This window comes from Ipomoea nil, unplaced genomic scaffold, assembly GCF_001879475.1.
Source record: "Ipomoea nil cultivar Tokyo-kokei standard unplaced genomic scaffold, Asagao_1.1 scaffold1720, whole genome shotgun sequence".
In the NCBI taxonomy this organism is placed as follows: domain Eukaryota; kingdom Viridiplantae; phylum Streptophyta; class Magnoliopsida; order Solanales; family Convolvulaceae; genus Ipomoea; species Ipomoea nil.
In genome coordinates this window covers 1,023,330-1,034,404 of record NW_017618148.1, presented here as the reverse complement: position 1 = coordinate 1,034,404, position 11,075 = coordinate 1,023,330, and positions in this window count along the sequence as shown.

The window sequence follows — 11,075 nt, the reverse complement described above, 5'->3', positions numbered from 1 at the left end:
CCCTTCGTCATACGTCAACGTTGCGCATCGGGCAGGTACGACTATTATGCCCATACTTTTCACAAGTTTGACATTGGCGTTGTCGACGCCCCGACTTTTCAATAGCTAATTCCCTTGTACTTTTGTAACGTTTGCCACCGCCCTTGTTATTAGAGATTGGAGGAGGACGAACATTAACTTGACCATCTGGCGAAGCACCGCAAAACGACTCAAAAAGTTGCTTCTTAGAAGAAGAAGCACGAACGGTAGGACCATTCTCAGCCAATAAAAAAGCATTGAAATCTTTTAGGGCTGCATTCAACTTGGTAACATGATCAACACTCCGTGAAGCCATGGTCACGCACGAAAAAAATTCTGCCCAAGCTTCACCAATTGCGACATCTACCTCCGAATCGCCCCCACGTTGAACACCCAACACCTGTCGCACACAAGCCCCCTTGTCCAACGTGCGATCACATACCGAGAAGGGATAGAAACAACCCTACGATCCTTGAAAACCCAGAAAATATGACGACAAAGTAACCCAACCCGTGAAAACATGTTACACGTGCACTCAACACCATCATTACCAGAGTCAAAACTCACGGTGCGTACCGGGCCATCATCATCTTCAACCTCATACCGGGTTACCAGCCCTTCAACATTTGAACGCACAGCACGACACGAAAAAGATCCCGCGATAACCTCGGCTTGCACATCATAAAAAACATTAATAGTGTACACCGCAGCCGCATGCTTCTCAATCAACATCGGAGTCTGGCACAAAGGAAAATGGCCCTCACACTCGGCATTTAGTTTGGCCTGCGCCAAACGTTGAGCATCAATAGCCCCTTCAAAATTGTTGAACAACTCAGACAAACTAGCATGCTGGTTTGTGCAACTACCAAACACACTATTCGCAGCTTCGGACCTCGATGTCGTGCGAAGCAATCCACCCATGAAAATATCATTAAAATACGCAGGGATCCAATACGATCTCAGATCATACATAAGACGAAACCATCGGTGGTCACCAAGGCTATACTTTTTCATAACGTCCTGCCAACCCCGCTCAAACTCCTCCACGGACGACGTCTCACACCAAACAACATCATTCAACGCGTGCCGAAACTCTTCATCTTTAGATAGAACATTACCAACCTTCTCGCCAACCTTTGACATAATATGCCACATACAAAACCTGTGCCGCGTAGTATCAAACACCTGAGGGACTGCAACCCGCACCGAAGGATCTTGATCAGTGATAGTGCAACTAGGCACACAACCCATTGCACTTTTAAATTGCTGGAGAAGCCACACGTAAGAGTCCACATCTTCACGGGAAATCAACCCCATTGCAAATGTGACACCTCTCTTGTGATTATCAACACCAGTAAACGGGACCAATACCATACCATACCTGCAATACATAACACCAAACCAACGAAAAATAAACCCCATGGTTTTTAGCATACTGCTTGCACAAATACATAACAATAAATGCACATACCAGTAATAAAAAAAAAAAAAAAAACTACAAGAACGTTTTTTTTAAGAACACGTGACTTACCTATTAGTCCCATAAGTTGCATCAAACGACACCACCTCTCCAAAAGCTGAAAAATTTTCCTTCGCAATAGGGTCAGTCCAAAAAGCCCTACATAACTGATCCTGAGAATCTACATCATATCTAAAGACATAATCCGGGCAATCATCTACCTTCTTAGCATATTTTTTCACAACAATATGAGCATCTGACGTTCCAATAAATGCCATTAAATCACGCTTCAAATTTTTAAAATCGACACATGTCGTACCAACATTTGAATACGACCCAGCAAACTCCCTAGCCAAACGAAACGACCTATTGGGCCCAACGTTGGCCCTAGCACACTTAAGCACAAAAATCTGATGTTGCACATCCATGGAACGATTACCCCGCAAGAAAGGCTTAGCCACATCCGAGCACAAACAATGATTATGCCGTAGCTCAATGAAATGAACCACAAAAACCCCATCGTCACCCATCTTCAACACCAACCTCGCTCTGCACCCCACCCTATTTGAAACACGCCGACGCTTCGGAGCCACAGGTGCTTGATCCAACGCAGCATCCACAACAACAGAGCCCTGCACCGCCTGCTTGAACCCCTCACGCGAACAAACCAACAAGTCTTTCACAGCAACACCCTCCCTATTCCTACGCAACGAACTACAACGTACATCAAAACCAACGAGCGACGCATACTGACGATAAAAATCAATACCGTGAGCGAGAGAAGGAAAAGTCTGCCCCTCAAAAGGCCTAACCGCCGCATCACACGAAGGCGTCCAAAACATAGTCCCATCGGGGACACGTCCATAACACACCCTTGCTGCGATTCCGACCGTGCTGCACACACATCAAACAGAAATATACACACAAACACAAAACCGGTCAAAATAAAACGGCATGCATATCATTCCAAAAAAAAAAAAAAAAAAAAAAACAAGCTGCTTGCACATATCAAATAACACAAAATGCACTTTACGAAGAAAACCCCTACCCCCTACAAACCAAAACCCTTCAAAACCAATATAAAATGCAAATGCCATGTACACCGGAATGCACAAAACTAACAACATAATATCCTAACAGCGAACCAAATCCCGGAACACACAAGCAATGTTGTCATCTCACCACCGAAATCCATAAATTAGCAGAACAATCTATAACGAAACACATATGCCAATGACACTTATTAAAAAACGAAAACACGCACACACCGAATACCAAAGACATGCACTTTATGAAGTTACCACGCACGACCCACAGCACAAAAACCTTCAACCCAATATAAAATGCAACAACCATTTACACCGAAATGCACAAACTACCACGGCAACATCCTACCATCGAACACAAACCCAGCACACATAAGCCATAATGTCAAACAAATACCGAAATGCATAAATTACCAAAACAAATTAAAACGAAAAACATATGCCAATTGCAGTTATTAAAAAATGAAAATAACAAATACAACTACGACATAAAACCAAACCAACTACCCAATCAATAATCCAAGACCCCAGACTTATATATAAAAATTAAAACTCCATAACCAACATCAAACCACAGCACCTAGAACGCATGTCATACAAATAGACACATATTTATACACAAACCAACCACTACCCGATGCTCAGAAAAAATATACAAGAAACAAACGGAAAAACTAACCTGGAGAATCCATAAGCCTTCACGCAGAGAAAGACAAAAAAATTGAAAAACTATGAAACGATGAAAGGAAAAATCACAAGAACTACAAACTGTATAAAGTGGATTACTACATCAGAATATAAACGCTCAAAATCTTTATTTACCATGTATAACACTCCTAAAAATGAGAAACTCACCCGACAAAGACACCAAATAAATAGGAAAGAAAAATACAAAGACAAAAAGGTCCTTACACACTCACGCGGAAAAAGAAAAAAAAAGGACAAAATAAAAACCCAAATCAACAACAACCATAGATCACCGCAAAATCAACGGCCAGATTTTGACCTTAGACCTCATGTGGGAACATGACCTCATATGATCCTCTATATATATATATATATATATATATATAATACAAAGAGGGAGAGAGAGAATTTTGTGTACATATGAGAACCACTTTCCAGGTGATCGAGAACATGTGATTTAATTTCGTGCATTCGATTTTTATTTGGATGGCTTATATTTGATTTCCTAAGATGACACCGATTGATTTTTTATTTAAGTGGGTAGTAGCATCTTTTTATCTCTTTTTTATTTTTTATTTTATTTTATTTTTATTTTTTTTGGGTAAGTGTTGCATATGTGATTAAATTTATTTCTTATTTTTTTGGAACATTATTGTTGCAAATTGAGGTCGCGATTTCTTCATCATTGATCAAGTGTTTGTTTATGATGGTTGTGCAACCCATTGTTGTGAGTTGTGATGTGCATTAGTGCGTTTAGTGCAGTGCATCGTAGTACAGTTGATAAATACCTTATTTTAGGAGGGAGGTGCATCGTAGGTCGTTTAGTTATGCATTGGAGCACTAGGTGTGATTCATCATAGGGCTGTGAGTTATGCATTAGTTAGGTATCAATGCATCACTGGTTTAGTTGTGGTGCATTCTAGTGTTAGTTGTTGTGCATTATAATGTCGTTACAGTTTTATTGTCGTGGAGTTTTGGTTTTTAACTTTAGTACGTGGATGTTGATATTAGTAATTAAAAATAGTTGTTTATTTTCATTAATGTTGTTAGATAAAAAAAAAAAAAAGGTTTGGAAATCATATTGTAGAAAGAATATTTTTTTTTTATGTGGTTAGTTGTTGATTGGAAGTCTAATTTACCATTGGTAAAATATTCTTTACTATTTTATTTCATAATTTCTTTAATCTAAGTAGAGTTGTTGGTTTAAACACAACTGTACATCCTTTATTTTTAATGATCTAGATTTAGAGCACACGTTCTCACCTAGGGAGCGGTTCTCATATGATTAGGATAACCCTAATCATATGTGAACCACCCCCCATGTGAGAACTTGTGGAAAAATCCAAATCATTGATCAACAAGATCTAATAGATTGAAAATTAAGTAAAAAAATGAGAGATGTCATTTTCATAAATATTATAAATTTTTAAAATGTGTGGGGTCCTTTTCATAAATATTATAAAATTTTGTTTATTTTTAACCGTACCGTTACATCTACTAAATTAATGATTTGAATTTGTTCACATATTCTCACTTGATTATGGACTTATATGTGTGTCTGTGTGTCTCTGTTTGTGTGTGTGTGTATATATTTAAAAATCAGTTCTCGTTCGGTTGGGTGTGTCAGGTGCGATTGTAGGGTTAAATTTACGCCATTGATCTCGTTAAAATCAATTGTCCATATTTAACACACATTAAAAAAATAACGCGGTGACATTTTGGTCGTTTTGCATATTGGTCAAACTTAATGTGCGTGGTTTTCCTTCTTAAGGTACGTGGTTTATGTGCTTAAGGTGCGTGAGTTCTTCAGTTGAGAACTTAAAGTGCGGTTTTTTACTTCTTAAGGTGTGTGGTTTGCCTTCTTAGGGTGTGTGGTTTGTGTGCTTAAAGTGCGTCTGTTGTTCAAACTTAAAATGCGCCTGTCTAAAACTTTAGGTGCGTGATTTTACTTCTTAAGGTGCGTGATTTGTATGCTTAAGGTGCGTCATTTTAAGACTTTAGGTGCGTGGTTTGTGTTTTTAAGATGCTTTGTTTGTATGCTTAATGCGTCAAGTCAATTCTACACTTGATCCAGTCCCACTATTGCAATGTAGTATCAGATCTGAGAGTTTTTTTAGTACTGTAATATCTGTTTATAACTAATTTCTCAACCTACTAAAGCACAAAGAGGCAATATCACCCATATCACCCATATTGAGAATCAAGCCTATGACCTCCCATTTAAGAAAACCACTTTGTACCATTAGACCACAAAAGTTAATTCTCAATTTGATCGATCAACTATTCAATTTGCAGTTACTCAATTTATTCTTGACTTAAAATGAATTACTTATTTAACTCCTCTAACTATTAATTTTGTATTCTATGCCTCTAACATTTAAAAATGATATACATAGCACACTGTACTAATGATTCATATTCAATCTAAAGATTTTTATTTTTATTTATTTATTTTTTTTTGAAAACCAAAGAAAATTAGATATATCACTTAAAATACCTGGCCTCCCCAAAATTTTTATTTTTCTAAAATTCAAACCAAATAATATATAAATGTGGTGAATCTATAATCAAGGGAGTTCAATTAATTCAGGTTTAGTGGTTGTCAAAATGGATGGTGTGACATTTTATTTTATTGAATTACTTAGCTTGAGCGGTTGAGCCATGAGCTTTCATTTTCAGCTTTTAAAATGGCTGTATTATTCTTCCCCCAATGGCTGTATTATTGAAAACACTTTTGATGGTCGAGTTTTGACTAACTATTCAACCCACCAATTTTAATTCTCATCTGAATTACATTTCGATGAAATTACGCATTTTAAAAAAAATTTAGATAATCTTAATTTCGTAAGATTAATCATTCTTCCATGGTTGAACCCCAACCTAAGGGCTTCGTAAGATTAATCATAAATCTACAGGACCCCACTTCTAGAGGGATTGTTGAGGTAAATCACGAGTCACATAATCAATTCATCAATCAAAATTCTAGTTTTTATGTACACACAAGATATCCCATCCAAATCTTCTAATATCCTTGAACCTTTTTCCCATACATAATTATTCGTAATGGTGCTTTCATTGTAGCCCTCTTTTGAAGTGTCTTTTATATATCTAGAACAATTTACCTAGATATTGGTCCTGTTTGGTAAAATAGTTAGTCTATCAGTCAATTTTGACTTATTTGACCACTATTAATTGTTTGCTTGACCTGGTTAACAATCAATATGGGTATTTAATTAATTAGCTTTTTGTAATAACTTATTCCTCAAAAATGCTAAAATTCAAAAAGCTGCTCAAAATAGATTTTTCGATCATTTTGAGAAAGTCATTTTGTATGTAATCAGCTAACAGCTAACATCTAATTTAACAAACACTTTTCTAAAACCAGCTAATGCTATCAACAAGTCAAACCCACTAACTCAATCAGCTAACAACCATTTACCAAACACCCCTTGTCAACAATATTTGGTCCTGTTTGGTAAAATAGTTAGCCTATAGGCCAATTTTGGCTTATTTGACCACTATTAGTTGTTTGCCTTGGTTTAAAAATTAATATAAGTGTTTGATTAATTAGCTTTTTGTACTCTAAAATACTAAAATTCAAAAAGCTACTCAAAATAACTTTTTCAATTAATTTTTTGAGAAAAAAAATTATACCAAACAGCTATCAGCTAACAACTAATTTACCAAACACATTTTTACAATCAGTTAATATTATCAACTAGTGATACCCTTTAATGAACCCAATCAGCTAACAACTAACATTTACCAAACAGGGTCATTATTTATGAAACTAGAGTGCTTATTATTACTACATACTTAGCTTATAAGTTAGTAGCTACAAGCTTATTTTGAAACATTACTCTAAACAATGTCTCAAATAATTTTTTCCGTATTATTTTAAACTCTACTATACATGTTTTACTAAACAAAACATATAGCTATTTTGTATACTAAAATAAATTATAAGCTCTACCAAATATAGTCTATATGTACCAAAAAAAAAAAAAAAAAAAAAAATTATAGTCTACAAATTATTTAAAAAAGTACAATTATACTCTCAAACTAATAAAATCTTCAATTAGCTAGACATATGAACTTACCTAAAATAATGCAATCAGCCCATTTTAATTAACTTGTTATTGCATGTGAACTTCAGGTTAAATGTGACTAGAATTTCATATCATTACATTGATTTGATGCATGCCAACAACAACAATAATAATAATACTGTATTGTTATTGTTATTATTATTAGTATTAGTATTATTGTTGTTGTCATATAAAAATTAAAATAATAAAAAAAAAAAATTTGGCTGCAATGCCAGCAAGCTTCGTCTTTGCCTAACCAGGGACGAACATGATTATATTCCATCATCCATATATGGATTATATTGAATGGGTACAACCTGCATCATCTCAACCACAAACTGCTAAAATAAAAAGTCAAGGTAGATGATCATGACAAGGATAAAGAAGTGGGTACTGATCAGACAAGTGCTAAATCAGAGTTTGAGACACCTAAATCAGACTGACCATCTACATTCGAATTAGTACAACACATTATAGACCAACCAGAACTCAGAAGAACCATTCATTTGGTTTCTCCCCATTGATCGAGTGAAGTAACATAGGCAAAAATCAAAAAGGCCTTGGCCTCGAGGAGTGGTGAGCAGCACGGAACTTGAATCAATCAAATGGCTTTGACTCAGAACGGGACGTGATCCTACAGCTCTTGTGTCAACAAGCTAAGGAGGCAAACAATGTCCAGTTTAGATTAACTTGCTTATTATATGTGTTATACTTTGCAAATTGAGCTTAAAAATGTGAAGGAAGCATTGTTGGATGAGAATTGGATCGCCCATTATCATATTTGTTTACATCATTTTGCTATCTTACTATTGAATTCAAATTCTATAATAATTCTTTAGCAATTTAAAAATAAGAAAAATAAAATAAAAATGGCATTGCCAATGCATTAAATATGAAACTTTAATATATATATATATATATATATATATATATATATATATATATATATATATATATATATATATATATAGTGAAAGGTTCCTGTGCGGTTGAATGCTTCCCGTGCGGTTGTGCGATTGATTAATGTGTGTGAGGTTTATACTTAATGTGGGCGAGCCTTGTGTTCAATGTGCCTGCGATTTGTACTTAATATGTGTGAATGTGTAATGTTAATGTGCATGAGCTTTGTACTTAAAAATGGAGAGAAACCAAATGAATGGTTTTTGGATTCAAATTTCAATCAAACCCTAACACTTATGATATTTTAATTTTACTATTTATGAATAATTATGAAGTAGTATTTACTTTTTTAACATTTGATATAGTTAAATGTGTTATGTATAATCTTATGTTAAAGGAAATGTTTCTTGTTTTCCTTTGGAGTAAAAATTGTCGCTTTCATAACTAGCTACTTTGTTTTTGAAAAGTAATTTTGTGGATAATATTTCTCTAGGCACGCCTGCTTTATATTGCAAGTCAGTAGGGTGGTTTTAAAATTAAATTTTGTTAGTACTGTGGCCCTGAGTTTGGTATTTATTTCTTTCATTTCGTTCTTGCATCATTCACGTATAGTATTAGTCCCTATCCTATTTGCATAATAGAATTTTAGGTGAACTTTTTGTTAGATTTAACTCTTTATTAATTGTAAGGTTAGTTTTAATAGCTTTATGAAGTAAAGATTTGGAATTGTTGATTCAGGTTATTAAATTTGTGTCCTCAATTTTATTTTATTTTTACAAAAATAGGGATGGGAATGAAATTTTTGCATCGTGGCCCCTTGTCCAAAATAATATTCAGATTATATATCTGCAGTGAACATATTATGCACCTATAAATAAATTGGAGGTATATAATTTATTAACAGTAGGCATATGATATGTTAACTGCAATTACATAATGGTCATGTTTGGTAATATAGTTAGCTTATCAGCTAATTTTGGATGTTTTGACCACTATTAGCTGTTTAACTTGGTTAAACGGTCAATATGAGTGTTTGATTAATATTTTTTTTGTAACAGCTTATTGTTCCAAAACAATAAAATTAAAAAAAAAAAACTGCTTAAAGCGGCTTTTTTATTAGCTTTTTGAAAAAATAAATTATTCTCTTAAAGATCATTTTGCATGTAATCAGCTATCAAGTAACAGTTAATTTACCAAACATCTTTCTACAACCAGCTAATGTTATTAGCTAGTCAAACCCACTAACCCAATCCGCTAATAGCTATTTCCCAAAACTTCCAATATGTTAATCATAGTAGGTACGTAATTTATTAATTAAATACACATAATATATTAATTGTAGACACATAATCTTAATGTTATTTTGGATCAGAATTCATAATGTAAGATGAATCATAATTCATGGTATATAGGAATAATGCTCTTCAAAAATAGATTCAACGTTTTCCTATTAAAGGTTACGCCTTTACGACACTCACCCCAAATCATGTGAAGTAATACAAAATATAGTTTGGTTTAATTTGATGCAGGTAGATATGCGGCAATTTTTAGATTTGATACATTTCCCTTTTTATTATAGTAAAAAAAAAAAAAAAAAAAAAAAAAAAAAACTAAAAACAAAATTGGTGGGAAACTACTCACCTTTGAATCTTTAAGGAAAGTTTGGCATTGCAAGATGAAGATAAGATGTTTAATTGAAAAAAGTAAGGAAAAGGGAAGGTAGGAAGTGCAAAGATATGATCACACTATGTTGTGTGCACAAATTAACGTAAGAAATTAAAACACACCTCATAGATGTTGTGCTAATTTTAGTGCCTTTTGGTTATCAACGGAATTAAAAGTGTCAATATTTGGTTATCAACGGAAAATACTCATTATTCTGGAGTCTGGACAAAGACAAAATGACCCGTTGCGAAGTAAAATGCCTTCTGAAATTTATTATTATTATTATTATTGACTCTATTATATGGTAGTATCTGTTTTATACTTTCTCTATCTATCGCAGTTTAAAGGAATCAATACCCCATCATTGAAGTTCGATCCTATAACCACACCATCAGGGTTCGATCCTGTAAAATCTTCTCAATGAGAGCCACAGAGAAATGTTGTCTAAGATTATATTCATATCCAAACTCAATTCTTTTTCTCTCTCCCTTTGAGTGGTGTCAAATAGCCATATCTATTTGATTATTATTTGAACTAAATTGGACTAGTTTAGTTAAAATATGAGTCTAATCAGTCTAGACCAAACAATAAAAATCTTGACCTTACCCGTATCAGCTCGGCCCAAAAGATTTAAAAATATTTAAGTTTGGAAAATCACAATTTTGGTCCCTCAATTATTTCTCAACTATCAATGTAGTCTTTAGTTTTCAATTTCAACTAACTTGATCCTTGAATTGTTTAATAACTAAAGTTTAATAATATTAAACAATTCGATGATCAAATTAGTTGAAATTAAAAACTGTAGTCTACATGACAATTAAAAAACAATCGAGCGACCATATTGTGATTTTCCCTTTAAATTTTTTAGTTTAGAAAATATATGTTGGATTGGACCATACTAAACAATTAAAATCTTGGTCTGACCCACAACCAAAAATAATATATTTTTTTTAGAAAATCTTCACTTTTTTAGTTTAAAATTATTACATTTATCAATACTTAATTAAATATGAGTTAAATCAAGTCATGCTGAACCAAACAATACGACTCTTGGCCACCCTAACCCACATTCCAAAATAAGAAAAAAATTTATTATTTTTTTTAATTCAAATTTTTTATGGTTATCAATTTATGAGTTTGCATGTTTTTATTATAATAAATTATAAGTTAAAAATTATTTATTTACATCTTTTTATTCTAATAATCATTATT